This window comes from Telmatherina bonti, assembly GCF_933228915.1.
Source record: "Telmatherina bonti genome assembly, chromosome: 6".
Taxonomy (NCBI): domain Eukaryota; kingdom Metazoa; phylum Chordata; class Actinopteri; order Atheriniformes; family Telmatherinidae; genus Telmatherina; species Telmatherina bonti.
The window spans coordinates 29197688-29214551 of NC_136624.1; positions in this window are offsets into that span (position 1 = coordinate 29197688).

Consider the following 16864-nt stretch of genomic DNA (forward strand, 5'->3'; position numbering starts at 1 on the left):
ATCAGCTACAACCTGACGCGCGCGCTTACCCGCTACAAACGTTTGGTTTTAAGGGTAACTTGCTGTACCTTAAATCATCTTGTGCTATGCATTAAATAGAGTTAATCTTGTAAAGCTAATATTTAAGGAACTGAAAAGTGTGAACAACAGGTACAGGAAGTAAGTTTTGTATACATCTCCATGGTTACCAGACTCCGGCGCAGCCGTGTCATTCCAAAGATCGCGAGCGCTGATTGAGAGCTGTCGCCCTGAATTTAATGAATAGAGAATTATGACTGTTTTCCCACGGCAAAGAAAATTGCAAAGCCCATAAAGATTTAAATGAGCGGACTTATCATCACCTGTGCAATTTAAATTATATTAATAATGAAAACAACAACAACAACAATATCAACAATAATGATAATAATAATAATATGCAATTCAATTCAGCTTTATTTGTATAGCACCACTTCACAACAATGTTGTCACAGGGCACTTTACATACACGAATCAATAGACACATCATTTCAAGCCAATTCATACATAGCCTTTAATAGAAACCAACTGATTGCACTGAATCATGAATTCGATCCAATCCCCCATATTGAGCATGCACGAGGTGACAGTGGGAAGGAAAAAACTCATTTTTAACAGGAAGAAAACCTCCGGCAGAACCCGGCTCAGGGAGGGCAAAATAATAATAATAATAATAATAATAATAATAATAATCATGACCTGTTCTGATAAGATCTATCATACATAATGTCTACATCATACATAACAGCCTACTGGTATCATACCAGTGCTCCTATACCTTGGGTGCTACATGGTGGTGGTATCGGGATGTATATTGTGGGGCATGGACAACCCACAATGACGTTGTTTTTGGTTAACTTGGGAAATTAGAGCAATGTATTGTGCAGGGGTGGCCAACTCTGGTCCTCAAGAGTCACAGTCCTGCAAGTGTTGGGAGTTTATCTGCTGCAACACACCTGACACACATCAGACTTAATTAGCAGACTTGTGCAAAGTTTCACATCAAAATCTGCACAAGTCTGCTAATTACCCTTTGATTTGAGTCAGGTGTGTTGTAGCAGGGAAACTCCCACTTGCAGGACTGTAGCTCTAGAGGACCGAAGTCGGACACCCCTGGTATATACCGTGGAAACCAAAGTCTTTTTTTTGAGAAAGTCTGGCTTGTTTCACCAAGAAAGCATGAAACCAAATTCTAAATCGTCATAGCAAGGTATTAAGAGTCTAAGTGCTAAACTCATTCATAGCTAATTATAATGATTAGCATTTTGAGCATAAAATCAAAAATCAAAAGAGAAATAAGTCACATTTAAAGTTTTATTTTTCAAAGAAGGCATGAAACAGCTGAAAATGCATCTTTCTGAATTTGATTTTATTATTATTTTTTATATTATTATCTTATAGTGAGGAAATTCAAGCTGGATTGGACTCAGTTTCTTTGTTTTGTTTATTTCCTCAGAAAAGAGTTTTATTTTCATAAAAAATTTAATCTTAAATGTCATGTCTTTTACCTTTTCACAGGGCCTGTTTCTTTCAGTCAAGTCACACTGAAGCTGGTCTGTGATGAAAAACTAAATAAAGCAGTATATTCATATAAAGCTCTTACTGTAAAGTTACAGAATGTGGCGTTTCTTTTTAAATCGATCTTTCTTTTTTGTACAAGGAGAAACGGAAACAAATAATAGATATTATACATATGATGCAAGACAAAAAATGTTAAAAATAGACCGGCATAAAAGTTTCATCTGCTCTTGAAATGTTAAAATCCATTATTGTGTCATTGTCACTTGCTTTGTTTACCCTAGCAGCACCGCTTTTACAAGATCAAAAAGACGTCTTTTAATTAGCTACTGAGGGAGAATACATCCGGAAGTCTAACTGTATGTCTTACTGCTTATTAACATTTCTGCGCATCTGACTTCAAACACTAGGTGGTCTCAGTTATTTATGGATTTAGAACAAAAGAGACCAAACAAAAAGAACTATTTCCAGCCACACCTATGACTACAGTGAGTATTATAGCTCTGCAACAAACGCTCTTACAAAGTTTTTCCTGTCACCATTTCCTTAGTGAGAAAATTTAGTTCTCAGTGTAACACTGAAACGACATCTGGGGAGTCGCAGAAGTAAACATTTCTGTAAGACATGTTCAGAATAAATTAATATTATTTAAGAGAAAATAAAATAAAGACATACCATCCTTTTCCAAAGTCAAATAAATGTGGGTGATGCAGCAATCCTGCCCCTGCAATTCCTGTTTGCCTTATGTTGAGTATAATTGATATGAGTTTGTCTATGTTGAATGATGTGAGTTTTCATATCATTTTAGCATTTTTCTGGTTTTAAATTCACACTGTAACAAGTGCAGGACATTTTGACCTGATTTTTTTTTAGCTTCCTGCCTTAACAAGTTTCGCCTCCTGGGTCTATCACTTTCTCATGTTGGCATGCCTGTCATGTTCACATGTGAGATGGGAGTGATTATATTAAATCTTACTGCTCTTTGTAGGCCACTAGTACTCTACTTTAATTATTTCCTAGTTGGAATGACAAAAAGCTTCATCTGGAACTTGAACTTATAATTAATTGCCACAGAAATGGTGCTCATTGTTTTGACTCCTTGCTTGGCAGATGCCTTTCTTGCAATTTGTTCTCATTAAGTGAATGCCTTTACACATCGATGTAGATTTGTCTTAATGTTCTCATAGTATAATGATGGCAACCCAGAAGAGCTCTCAGGGGAGATCTATGCTGAAACTAACAACTATTGTATATGGTCATAACTGAGCTGAAAAGAATGCATACAACTACTAGCAAGTGCATCTTGCGCTAACTTGTAATCATCCTCTTTTAAAAACTGCTCTATTAGGACGTTACAGAATAGTGTGTAAGATTAAAAAGCATCAGCAGAGCATGGCATTTTGAAAGGATCATAATTGACTTCTTTCTCTGCAGAAATGGCTTGATGTTGATTGGGACTGACAGCATCATTAAAATGAAGCCTGGCATGCAGCGAACACTGACGAAGCTGGTATGGAGAAATCATTTAATAAATCAGCTCTTGTTATCATACTTGATTATGACTAATTATTTGCTCATTATTTTCTAAAGAATTTATTCATTTACCCGAATCAAAACACTTCAATTAGTGTTGACAATGTTGGTTATGGAATACTGTAGAGGGACAGTCGCATTGGGGGCTTCCTATACAGTCTAAACAGCCACAACCATGTTACTGTTGTTAGCTGAACATTGAGGTATTTTAGGGTTTTATGGGTAAATTATCATGACCAAGCATTACATTACATTTACATAGTATTTGGATGCAGGGAGCAAACCTTACGGAAGAGCTGAGAGACTAATGAATGAGTGTATGCTGCAGCATATACAGACTTCTACCTTAAAGCTATTTGTATTGATCCAAACTGAGTTTTTCTTTCAAACGCTCATCAACGCTGAAGTGTAAGCCTCTTACAGCATAAAGAATGTAACCATTCACCAGAAGACAGTGAAGAAAGTGCTGCTCTGAAAGCTTATTACCAGCAAAGGCATTTAGAGCCAAAAGTAAAAACATCCTTTTGTACAAGTTGCTTTGTAAAATCTCTCAATTAAAGCCTAATTAGAATGATAATTAAACTATCATTGAAAGATTTATTGCTTTCAGGAGTATTAGGAAACACGTTTTTCAACCTCTACCCAAGAGCAAAAAATGATTATTCAGTTCTTATGTGGCAACAGAAGTAGTTTGATGGAAGCTTCTTCTGTTTGTTTGAACTTGTTTTACTTTAAAGTGTTAAATTTTGGGTACGCAAAATTGCTTATGTTTTTGCTTATGCACTTTTATGTATGTTTAAAAGATTTTTTTTTCCCATTAGCCACATTTTTTATGTTTATTCTTTAAGACTTTATTTGTGCTGATTGTCTTCTGTAATGTTTTTCTTTTTGTGTGTGTGTGTTTTTGCATGACATCAACCTGCAGGGGGAGCCGGATGAAAATCTGCATGTTTAGCTACATCTGGCACATTTACTTTATAGATAAAGAGCTCATGTTAATTAGCGAGAATTGTCTCTTCCTCACTAGAATTAAAATTGACATAAATCACAACTTTGCACTCTAAATGAGGCCTAATACGAGGCTTGACTGCATTCTTCAGCCTGCTGCGAAGTCTGTCTCAGTTTGAGAACCAACTTGCTATTTTGACGAAAAAAAAAAAAAAAAAAGAAAAAAAATGATTGTGTGCGCTTAATAGGATTTCATGAATTTTCATTTTTCCTGTTTTTGTCTTGACATCAGATGATTCTGTGCCTGCCATCTGATGTTGACAACACTCTGCAGGCAAATATTCTCAGAGATATTCTCATTTCTCTGAGCTTCAGTAAGTGTCACATATTTGTTTCAGAACTCTGTATCCTAGATTATAAGGAATGTAATTGCCAGGGGCTCGTGTTTGTTTTCAGCAGCCTAATCCAAACATTGTAGCAGTGCTTGTAAATGGGATTAAGACATTTGAGAATTGAAGTCTTTTCTGGGACATTTTTAGATATATGAGTATTATAACCAACCTGGGTTACATGCATGTTGACCCACTTTAGTGGATTTAAAACAAACATGAGAAAAATATCTGGACAATATGTGACGTCTGCTGGAAATACATCACAAGATGAAGATGGCAAACAAATCTAATTGAGAAGTCAGTTATCTGGGTCATTTAACATAATAACTGTCCTCACATGCTGTTCTAGCTTGTGGCAAAAGGGACTAATCCATGACCTTTTAAGCCATTATTGTATCCTTACACAGACATACTGCATCACAAATCTACTCCTTCTCCCCAGCTGGTCCTGATTTACTTCATATTTTAAATACAGTATGCCCTAGATCTCAACCCATACCCTCAAACTAAGAGTTCTCTTGACCCTTCGCTGTCTGCATGGTCCATTTTTTTCCCTCCAACCTTGCAATCAGTTATTCTTTAGTTACAAACAATGCCAGATTTTACACAGTGGAATTAAACAGCCTGCTGAGAGTGCAAGCAAAGGGCTCAGCCTCTGGTCCAATAAACGGTATCACCTTGAAGGCCAACTCTTCTCTTATATCTGAAGACATATTTAGGTCACTCTGTTCTTTGTTTTTACTCTTTATAGGCATGTATTCAGCTGGTCTACAAGGATAACCACTCGGTCAAAAGAAACCGTATTCATTGCAGACAAAGACACTGAATCTGAAAGAGTTTTGCAGCTTTGCTTTGGCGGAAAACAAAAAACGACCCTCTAATTAAATGCAGATATTTGATGTTCTCTTTAGCATGAAGTAAATAGTTAGATTAGATTATTTTAGCACTCAATAATTCATTTTCTTTACCCTTTATTCCAATTCAGGGTTGCAGAGAAGGTGGAGTCGTCCCAGCGGTTACTAGGTGAAAGTCAGGGTACATGCCGGTCAGGTCACCATCGCAGCGCCAACACAGAGACACAAACAACCACTCACACTCGCTCCTTAGAGTAACATGCATGTCTATGAACTCTGGGAGGGAGACAGAAAGACTGCACAGCACGGCACCAGTTCAAACAGCTTCCCAGCCAAGGTTTGAACCAGCAACCTTATTTGCTGTGAGGCAGCAATGTGAGCCACAATGCAGCCTTATTTCAAATGCAAATATAATTTTCTAGTCACATCGCTTTAAATTTTTTTTTATTCCTAAAAATGACCATTTTGCAATAAACTGCTTCAGCTGACAAGTAGCTTAAATGAATCATTCTTATATCTTTAAAATATGTTTTAGGCTTTTGAAATTCTCTAGTAGCATTATACAAAGAACATTTAGACTTTTTGTCTCACTTAATCTTCTGGACGTAAATCTTCCTGAGCCATTGCCACTGCTCAGCGTAGTGTATGTTATATGAAAACGCATAAATGTAATATTGTTTTTTCAAGTAGTTGTACTTGCTGGTAAGTGCTAATCATTACTGCCAATGATTTTATTTAAAAAAAAAAAAAAAATTCAGTGAAGGACATTTAGGGTTCAAGATTTTTTGTCGACTCAAATAATAACTCATAAGAAAATTACTTTTCAATGATTCCATAAAGATGCAAAGTGCTGAAATATCGTTTCATACTGAATTTAGTTCAGTCTGATTAAAAAATGAAAATGATCATGGCTTGATTTTATTTGATATTCTGCCCTTTTTTTTTTTTTGCCATTCTTGATTATGAACTAGTGTGATCCAATCAAGTATGACCTTAGCGGAGAAAAAAGAAAAAAAGGTACCAGAAAGTGAGCTGGAAACAGAAAATAGGCAGAGGACTGTCATTCAGTAAAATTAGCCTGAGGCTTATAAACCAAAGTCAGTGAAGTCATAAAGGAGAGGTTGATTAAGCTGTCATAGTACACTGTTTCCAAATTGCATTTCACTGTTGCTCTGAAAATGCGGGTCCCCTCTAATGACAGGTGATAATTCACATGCGTGGTTGGAGACAGACGGGCTGTTTTCTGTATTTAAAGTTTTAAGGTTCTGAATCTGGATAACAGTCACGTTTGCGATGACAGAAGTGTCTTTCTCTGCTGCAAGGCGGCAGATAAAACGGACAGAACGCACACGGCGGGGCCTTTAAAACACTGTTGTTTTGTGTGTGTTTTGTCTTTAACACAACGCGCCACAGGACGAGGGTTTGGAACAGCAAAGAGTGATGAATGTGTCTGTGAGATTTAGACACTAGGCTCGTGAGCTTTGAATTGGCTGGGACCACAAGGCGCGTGATGAAAATGCATAGCCTTTCTGATGTTTGCGAAGGTAACTGGAGAGCTCTGCAGGTTACAGTAGCTACGCTCCTAAAAGGAAATGATGAAAAATGGACTATGCCATATGCTCAACCCCCCCAACCCTTCGGTCTAATATTATTTTTCACCCAGGAAGATGAAAACATACAGCATAAATCATGCCGTTACCATGGATGCACAGAGGCCCCCATTCTTATCAGGGTCTGGCCTACAGTCTGTTCTAAAGTGATCCTTCTTGTCTTTAATATATGACCTAATCGTCTTCTCCTTCCCAAGGCAAAACTCCTCATCACACATTAGGGATGTACAGAGGAGTACTAAAGTGTCAGTATCTGATCCTGACTCCTCTTGATGTTAAGACAGAAACTGCTTCTTTTTTTTTTTATTATTTCTTATGAAGTTCATTCATCTGACTTTGAGAAGGTGAACAAACTGACTTCTTTAAAAAATGTTCCATTTATGTTTGACACATCTCGACTTCACAGAGGGTAGAGTTGTCAGTTGTACTAATAGAAAACAAGCTAGGGTAGTGTAATGTATATGATAAGACAGAAAGTAGTCCTTGTATATGCATCAACCAGATGATTTCTCTTTTCTTTTAAATTGGCTCAATGTTTTCTGAGCAGAGATTTACGACACCAAATATGCACATAGTGGGTATTAGTTCTTGCGTTGAGAGAAATCCTGCTCTTGTCACTGAAATCTATTTATGTCTGGAAGAAAGACAACATGCTACCTTGGACCGAAAGTGACGTATCTCGCCTCATGCTGTTTAGACTTTTCTGAGAAAGGAAAATAAAGAAAAGGATGCATTCACCTGCACAATTTCCATGGCACAAGCAATTACCGTTAGAAACTCACGCCTCATGACAAGTGCTGACAGTACCAAAGCATGTTCGTTGGCAATATCTGTCAGCAGGTTATGTTAATGTTTTGGCAAGGCAGACAAGTGGCAAGCAAGACGAAAAAAAAAAAAAGTAGAGATTAGCAGGCCTCATTAATTTTCACTCTGATTTCCATTTCTGGATGTTTTCACAGGAGTTACTGAAATGAATCATTTGACGGTTTTCTCTATAAACTATTCCAAATCAGCTGCGTTAATCACGTGTTTCTAATCAGATAATGCATGTTGTTTGACTAATACGTCTGTTTGTGATCCATCTGCTGTTCGGGTTCCTGTCAGGTTTTGATGATTTGATGATAATATAATTAAGAAACGTGTTCATTAATGCTTCCTCAGCAAGTCCATGTCTGTTCTCTGATGCAGATGCATAGTAATGTGGTTGTAGTGTTGAGGTTTAACCAGTACATTTGCACTTCATTAAACAATCTCTTTAATATTGATAACATTTTCACAGCAATTTTTAGGGCAAAATAATGATGGTAATGTCAATATCAGACTAGTATAATCATGTCATCGTATGCAAAGTTGTACTTCAAAGATGATTAGAATGTTTATTTAGTTCATGGTGGACTGTGCATGTGAGCTGGGTTCACAAGTTGTAGAAAGTCTTTTCATTCCTAAATGAGAGGCTAAAAATACTCTTCCTCCATCTCTGTTTTTGATTTTCTGGTGCCATTAATTCAATTCCAATGCTGTGCTTAAGAACCAGGCCACCAAAGCCAAATATACATCAAGCTGTTTTTATAAGACCAAGAATGGATTGGAAGCCTTTAGATTAATCATAAAAAATGAGACACAACGCACTGCAGCACTGTGGTCATGAACAGTTTGAAAAAGCCAAATGAGAAACCGTTCACCCTACTGATGTTATAGATATTTTATTAATTGAAGCACCGGTCTATCAAACTGTAATTGTAAAGAGGCTTTGTGTTCATTTAATGAGAGGTAGGCGACTGCCGAGGAGTCAAAACGAGCAAAAAGCAGTGGGGAGAAGACCAATTTTTCTAACCAGCTCAGTTCTTTTCATGTTGTTGGACAGCTGTGAATAGATTCAGGATTGGTTCATCCAACCCTTCTTTGTAAAAAAATTACAGTTTGTAGCAGCATGTGTGTATAAGGTGTGTGTGAAAAGTGGAGACATAAGAAGACAGACAGACAGAATTGGCTATTTTCTATGGTAGTTGGCATGGCTGGACTTGCAGCTCAGCGGTGGTTTTGTTGAATTCTGATATGGCTTAGCGGTGCCGACAGATGCACATTACTGACTACCAAGCATACCTGCCAATAAACACTGTTCTGTTATTTAGCAGCGTTTTAGTGATTACAGTGCTGGATTTGTCCTGTTTCCTTTTTCTCATCTCTTTTGTCTTTGATCTGTAGATGGCTTCAGGATTTGAACGTTATATTTATGTAGATATGCGTCTCATTGTAGCCTTTTGGTTTCATTGGTGTCGGATTGAGAGCTTGCGCTTTTGACTTTCCACCACAGGAGATATGCTTGGCAATGTAACTTGCATTGTGGTTGTTAGCAGCTTCCTGCAGTTTGAGATTAACAGAACAAAAAATTAGACATTTGCATTGCAATCAGTTTGGCCATTGGGCTGTTTTGTTGTTGTAAATAACTCCTGTTGTTTATGACATGGTGCCACGTTCAGAGAAACACAGTCATTGTGCAAAGCATCTTCCCCCAACAATGTGCACATGTAGCCTTGAGGGTCAGTAATGTAGAATCACTTACAGTGTGTGCACAGGGGAATATATGTGGTAGCTGTTTTGCTGTACTTGGACCCAGCAGCTTGGTGTGAAATGAAGCAGTAACACAAAATAACACAGGTCCTGCATTTTGCTGCTGTAAATCAGCAGGGGAAAGTAATAAAATATGTTTACTTGAGTAGAACATGTAAGGTTTATTACATCTAAAAAAAAAACCAAACCAGCATGCAGCTGCTGACACATTTTAGATACGTTTCATATTGCTTTGCCAAACAGCAAATGTTTCTTATCAACATAGTTTTCTCTTAACATCTCTTCAAATGTTTCCATATTTCACCATAAATGACAAATGAAGAAAAAAAAAAAAAAAAAAAAAAGTCTGGAAACATTTTCGTGCAACAGTTTTTATGAAACAATAAAAAGAAAAACCTCTGAGATTCATCTATCGTCCCTGCATATGAACATTTCTTTTAATTTGCCAAAGACGTGGTGCTTTCATGGTGTGTAGCAATTTCCGCTGCACATGCACGTCAAGCAGAATATATGCAGGATGTGTACTTGTGTGGAACAGACTTGTATGGTACAACAGCTGTTGTCAGTCATCATGAAACAAAGTGCTGAAGCTCATTTTCTATCTATCTATCTATCTATCTATCTATCTATCTATCTATCTATCTATCACACAGATAAATGCATGTGTGCGTGTCTTCAACTATAATTTATTGATAGCACTTTAAGAATGCAACCCCTTGTGTCAGTCAGTAGCAGTTCAGTTACAGTTTTTTGTTAGTATTGCTTTATGAGAGTAGTGAATGGAAGTCGATTTACATTTTATCACACCTTACCTGTCTAGGCAAGTGCGTAAACTATTATAGGCTATAAAACATTTATGAACAACTAAATAATGACTAATAGCTGTTGGAAGGAGATCAGGAATAGCGTAGCCACAGTGTAATTGGAGGAAGTGGTTGCTGCCAAATGGAGTGTGGTTGCTACTTTTACTCACTTTTAATGAGAGGCTGCCAAACAACATAATACACCTTTGTTTGAACCTTTTCATGAAGCCATTAAATTTCCACAATCTCTGTGTCACTGAATGCAAATGACAAGTTAATCAAATCGCGACACATGCTTCATTCTCATTAGTGCCAGAAACAAATATTGTTTAACTTGGCTCAAGCAATTCTGGATTCTCTATCAGTCATTTTAAGGTAATTTGCTACCAAGTATGAGGCATTTGCTGAGGCAAGCTATATGTTGTACACGCGCCTGCACATAATAATGTCCAGTCTTCTGGGGGAAATTATTCAGCTAATATGCTTGCATTGCCACAAACTACAACTGTCTAATTTAATAGATTTAATCCAAAGTGTTAAGGAACATTCCATGATGGGTGAGAAATGGACTCTTCGAGCTGGGAGGTTAGTCACCCCATATTAGTTCTCTTATTGCATGTTGCCATTGTTATTTATTGTAATTAAGGGGGTTTTACAGACTTTATTCCCCAGCATAAGAACAAGGGCAGTGATGACAACTATTTAATTTAAAAAATCTTACGATTAATTGGGAGAAAGACTTAATGTTTTTTCCTTGTCAGAAATAATTGATATAAACACAAAGTTCATGTTAATGACTTCATTAATCAATGAAGTTTCCACAGTCAACCTAATCTCACATGTAAAATATGTAGCATCCAGGGTGAGACATGACATTAGTTTTGTGCGAGGCAGCACCACATCATGTTGCAGGACTTGCAAACAATGGGTATAAAACTTCATTGATTATAAAATGTATTTTTTAGAGATATTTGAAATTATTAGCCTACAAATAATATCAGTCAATATCGGCATTAAAAAGCAATATTAGAAATTATCTCAAAATCTGACTTGGCACAACTCACTCCAAAAATATTAGTATCTGTTGATGGTGAAATTGACAGCTGGACAAAATTGGTATATCAGATATTGGTTAAAAAAAAAAAAAAACAACAACAAAAAAACCCCCAAAAAAACAATATGTACATCCCAAATATTCATTCATTTTCCAAATTGCCTAGTCCAATTAAGGGTCGCGGGGAAGCTGGAGCCTATCCCAGCAGTTTTTGAGCGAAAGGCAGGGTACACCCTCTACAGCTCGCCAGTCCATCTCAGGGCCACACACAGACAAACAACCACTCACGTTCACGGGCAATTTTATAGAAACCAATTAACCTAACATGCATGTCTTTGGATGGTGGGAGGAAGCCGGAGTACCCGGAGAGAACCCACGCATACACAGGGAGAACATGCAAACTACAAGAAAGGCCACTGTCCAAACCCCACCCCAGCCAAGAATCAAACCAGCAACCTTCTTGCTGTGAGGCCACAGTCCTAACCACTATGCCACTATGCAAACATTTTTTCACCTAAACCATTTTTTAACATCTAAACCAGGATTGGGAACACTGGTCCTCAAGGGCCGGAGGCAAGTTTTCCATGTATCCCTGGTCCAGCACGCCTGATTTAAATCAAATGGATCCAACAGCTTATCAAGATCTGCACAGTGATATATTCATTTGCATTTGGTGTGTTGGAACAGTGAGACAACAAAAAAACTTTCAGGACGAGGGCCAAGGTTCCCCACCCTGCCCTAAACCCAAATCCCTAACTATGCACATTCATTCTAACAGTGCAATTCTGAATTTCTAACATCAAGAAAAACATATAGATAAAAGGCCTTTTATCATTATCAATCAGAATTTCTTTTATCGAAAGGAATAGAAATACCACACTATTCCCAGACTGTATTGTCATGTGTGTTTGTTAAAAACGCTTTCATAATTTTACATTTAAAAGCTCTTTCTAAAATTTTACCTAAAGGAGCAAGAAGTGTAAATTCATCATTTCTGGGTTGAAGAAAAAAAAAAAAAAAAAAAACGCTCTATGAGGAACTGATGGTGTAGTTTCATCTGAAGTATAACATGTTGTCACACACTGTCTCTCTGTGTTGATCTCTAGCCTTGTGTTTCCTGGCGGTTTGGCCATGCGTTCATGTACATTCATGTGAATCACTGCCTCCTCTCTCTTCTTGCAGCTCTCTGCTGCTCTTTCTCGCTTTAAAAAGCTCCAACAACCAGACAATGTCCCTGCCATTTTCAAAGCAAAATGGCCGATACTGGAATGAAAACTTAATCCGAAGACAACCAGGATCTAACACTACCTATAAAAACAACAGTCATCGAATGGAAAAGTTGTCAGATAAAAAAAAAAAAAAAAAGGCACAGAACTGGATCAACATTGGCTTTGTATTTGTGAAGTAGAGCACTGCTAAGGCTAAGGCTAAGGCTAAAGCTAAAGCTAAATTGGCTACAGTTTGACTTGAAGCTAGCTCTTATTTTCCTGTAATGAACAAAATAAAAGTTATAAAAGTTATAAGTTAATTTGACATGTTCCACATAACTGTTTTGTTTATTGGTCCACTCAGTGTGTTTGTACTTTGTTTACAGCTGAGATGAGTGGGGGGTGAGAAGGAGAGGGACGTGTGGCTGTACAAGCAAAGCTAAACAGAAACCTGGCAATGGAACTTTTTCACTTTTTGCTACTTTAATAATAATATTTTGGCTGGTGGCCAGTAAAAAATACCAAGGTTTTTTTTACCCTGTTTTACTTTTCCATCGATGCTCTGGAAAAAGTAAATATGGTTTATTAAAATTGGCAGTATTTCAACCTGTCATCACACTCTCACAGAATAATAAATACATTCATAGAAATGTGACGGGGGGGGGGGGGGGGATCCTTTACTATTAACACACCATCCTTTAAGTTGTTACAAAGACAAACATTTTTTTATTTTTTGTGTATGTGGTTGTGTGTCCATCAAAATTATATATGAATAAATCCAGTCAGCTTTAGGAAACAGTGCAGCATCCCACATAAATATCAGCTTCTGCCATCGGTTGATGTTATCCTATTTGCCGATAAGCCTACTGTGGAATGATTCCAATGTAAGGCTGGTATCTGTGTATCCATGTAATGACCTAAGCCTCTTTCACACACTCACTGCTATTAATCTGGTGACAGCTGAAAATGCCGGTGTTAGGTGAAACAATGATGCTTTTCTGTTACACTTTTGGATGAAATCCTACAAGGTTGTATTTGCAACATGCCACAAGCATGATCTACTGCAGTTACATCAGGAAAAAACAAACAAATTCAGCAACATTGGATTCATTTGACATAATCAGCTATTCAGAAGGATCAGCTAATTAACATACAGTAGCTGCTCTAGAAATCGACTTCTTACTTCTCACCTAGCTTAAAGCTTGCACAGTGTGTTTTACGCCTCACCATTCGTAGAGCATAACCTCATAGCGGCCTCATCACAGTCTGTAATGCTTTAGGCTCATTCAGCTGCAGGCCAAGAGTTGTCTGGGGTCTTTCCTGTTACTGTCCCAGCTTTTTACCTAGCTCAGCTAGCCTTTCCTTATTTTTCCTTCGTGTTTCAGTGCTTAAGCACTACCCCATAAGTTGTCATTGCTGGTCCATATTTTATGTTGAGCATATGGAGCATAAGCGCTCAACTTACTTAACATTTAATGCATTCTGCAGATCCAAAATAGAACATGTCACCCATGACATTTTTGATGACTTGTAACAAATAAAAGAAACATCTTGTGCACATGTCAACAAGGTGACACGTTTTAATTTGGGTGGAAAAGAGATGTAAATAAATAACCTCTCATGATTTCATCGTCTTTATCGTTGAGAAGAACAGCCGTTCGTTTTGTTGCAGACACAGTACTTTTTACCTGATCTTTGCTGTGTGAGCAGCGAATCACTCATTAAATGCAAGTTTGTATTACAACATGCAAAATATACAAGCGAAATGTGACTGGAAATTTTTTTTTAACATTCAATACACCACCAGTTCCATAGAAAATGGTTTTGCATATACAGCATTAGATTCAGCCAGGTCTCAATACAAGAGAAACTAGGAGTGTTGAACAAGATTTAGTGCAGGACACAGTGCACAGTGTATTGTTGGCATTTTGTAGCACCCAACAATTGGTGTTTGGGCAGGCATAACAATAAAGAGCTTGTTGGCATCACTAAATTAACACATTCTCATTCTTGCACCAAGAACACACAATGAAACAGTTTTTGCCACTCGCAGTGTTGTTATATTGAATCGATTCAGTGCGTAACATTCAGCTGGCCTCATTTCTCAGGTGTATTAGTGCTCTGCGGCATTCAACACAGAGAAAGTTTTCATTGTGTTGTATGGGGTTAAATGTTGCACCATTGGCCCACACAATTTTCAGTCTGGGTTCTACCCTTCTGAAGTTACTCCAGTTCACTCCCTGTTCTGTATTTACTGCTGCTTACTGGTGCTGTAGTGACCTGTGTGTATGTGTGATGGGCTCATTAGCTCATTAGAATTTTAATAAATGTTGCTTTTATTTTATTTGCAACATAGGATGTATTGGTAGTTAATAGAAAAATAACTAATCAGGTGAACAAGAGAAACATTTTTTCTTAAAGTTCAATGAAGCAATGAAAATATCTCAGAGAAACGTTTGAACTTAAAACAAATTAGATTCATTAACGAGTTAACAAGTTTATAACATGCGTAACTCTCAGGATTGAGTAGACAAGCATGTCCCCAATATTCAACCTTAGAGTTACAACTTTATGCTAAAGAGGAAAGCAACAACAGTCTTTTTAGCATGTTTTACAAAATGCTATTTACATTGAAAGGGACTGACAGCTGACAGTAAATATGGCAGACACAAATGAGAAAGTCCGGTGACATTTATTCTAGAGTAACAAAGACCATGGGTGGAAAAACTGGACAAACAAATCCTCACACTTCAATACAACAGGCAGCTGCTTCCCCACTTAACACTGACAGCTGTTTTTAGCTCGTTATAAACATAAACTCTGGACCTTGCCAGCAGGCTCTCCTAAGACACATACAATACAACATGAAATTGTTTTTGCAAAATGCATTCACACTGTTGGCATATCCTCCTGGAATACATGTCACTGACTATGGGCAAGGCTGCCAACTTTTCTTTAATGATGACTCTCAATTTGAAATCAGTTTAGACATGTCTGAAATATCAACAAAAAGAGACAAGTACCTGGTTGATGCACACATGGGCTCAGACAGACACTACCTGCCAGTGTCCTTGTAACAACTGGTTTATTACTGTTTGCACACATCTGCTGGGCATGTAGGCAGTTTCAGTAATAACTGAAATTGTTGTAATATGTAACTTAAAGGTGCAATAAGTGGTGACTTATTATTCATAAAAAATTTTTTAAAAAAATTGCTACATGAAGTACTAAGGTGAAATTTCATCTGCAGTATGGCATGATGTCACACATGGTCTCTCTGCGCCCACCTCCAGCCCTTTGTTTACCAGCAGGCATGGCTACACACTTTTGTTAATCACCATCTCCTCTCTCCTCTTCGAGTCCTTTTCCCTGCATGCTGAAATTGCAGAACTTGGGCTTTTTTAAGAATTACCATGAAAACAAGAACATGAAACACCTATTTTATTTAGTGAAATTCAAAATCCACACATACCTGTAACCACAAGAAAAGCATCACGGTGGTTGAAGGGTAGCACACCTTCTGAGATGATGGAGAGACTTCAGGAGGAATTGTGGTCAGTGGATTCTGGATTAATTTTATGTAAAGCAGCCGATGAAAACAGCCCAGAGTCACCACCAACAGCTGACTCATTACGCACCTGGAACATTTACTGATGTTTGCCAAAAACAGATAGGATTAACAGATACAGCACGCTGCTTCCACTGCCAGACTGTCTCTCATCCTTCCGCAAGCGTACCTGCTTTATTTGTCCAGGTTAGTATATCTGATCTGATTGGAGACTTGTTAATAGAAGAACTCTGCAGACAAGCCCCCAGCTTTTCAGAGCAGAGAGTTCTGCTCATCATCCTCCAACATGTAGATCCAATTTTATTTACCTGATGATATTTTAATCACTGATGTTGGACTGGGTGGTGAACAGCACGTTTGTGACGTGATAAACTCAGAATGAAGATTGACTTCTCCTTTATTCCCACTTTAATTAAGCTTTTTTAATGTCAAAACCTCAACTCAACTTTTAATTGTCACTGTCAAACAGTCCTCAGAGTTAATTCACCACGAAAAACCACAATGATGTACTTCATTACTGAATCAGGGAGGCAGAGCTGGAGACGGAAATGGTGAAAGGTATGGGACACTTAAGCTGTGGATGGACACAGGCATCAAAACTTAGGGAGGGGGCATACATCTTAGCAGGCTTCGGTGCATTGATCCTCAGAAGAGTTTGATGATGCAAGGTGAGAATGGATTCTTCTGATGTTTTTTGACTACGGCTGCACAGGCACATGTCAACTATATGGTTAGGTACCATTTGGCTGGTGGCTATGAATGCTGATGCAACACAGAATGAGTAGAA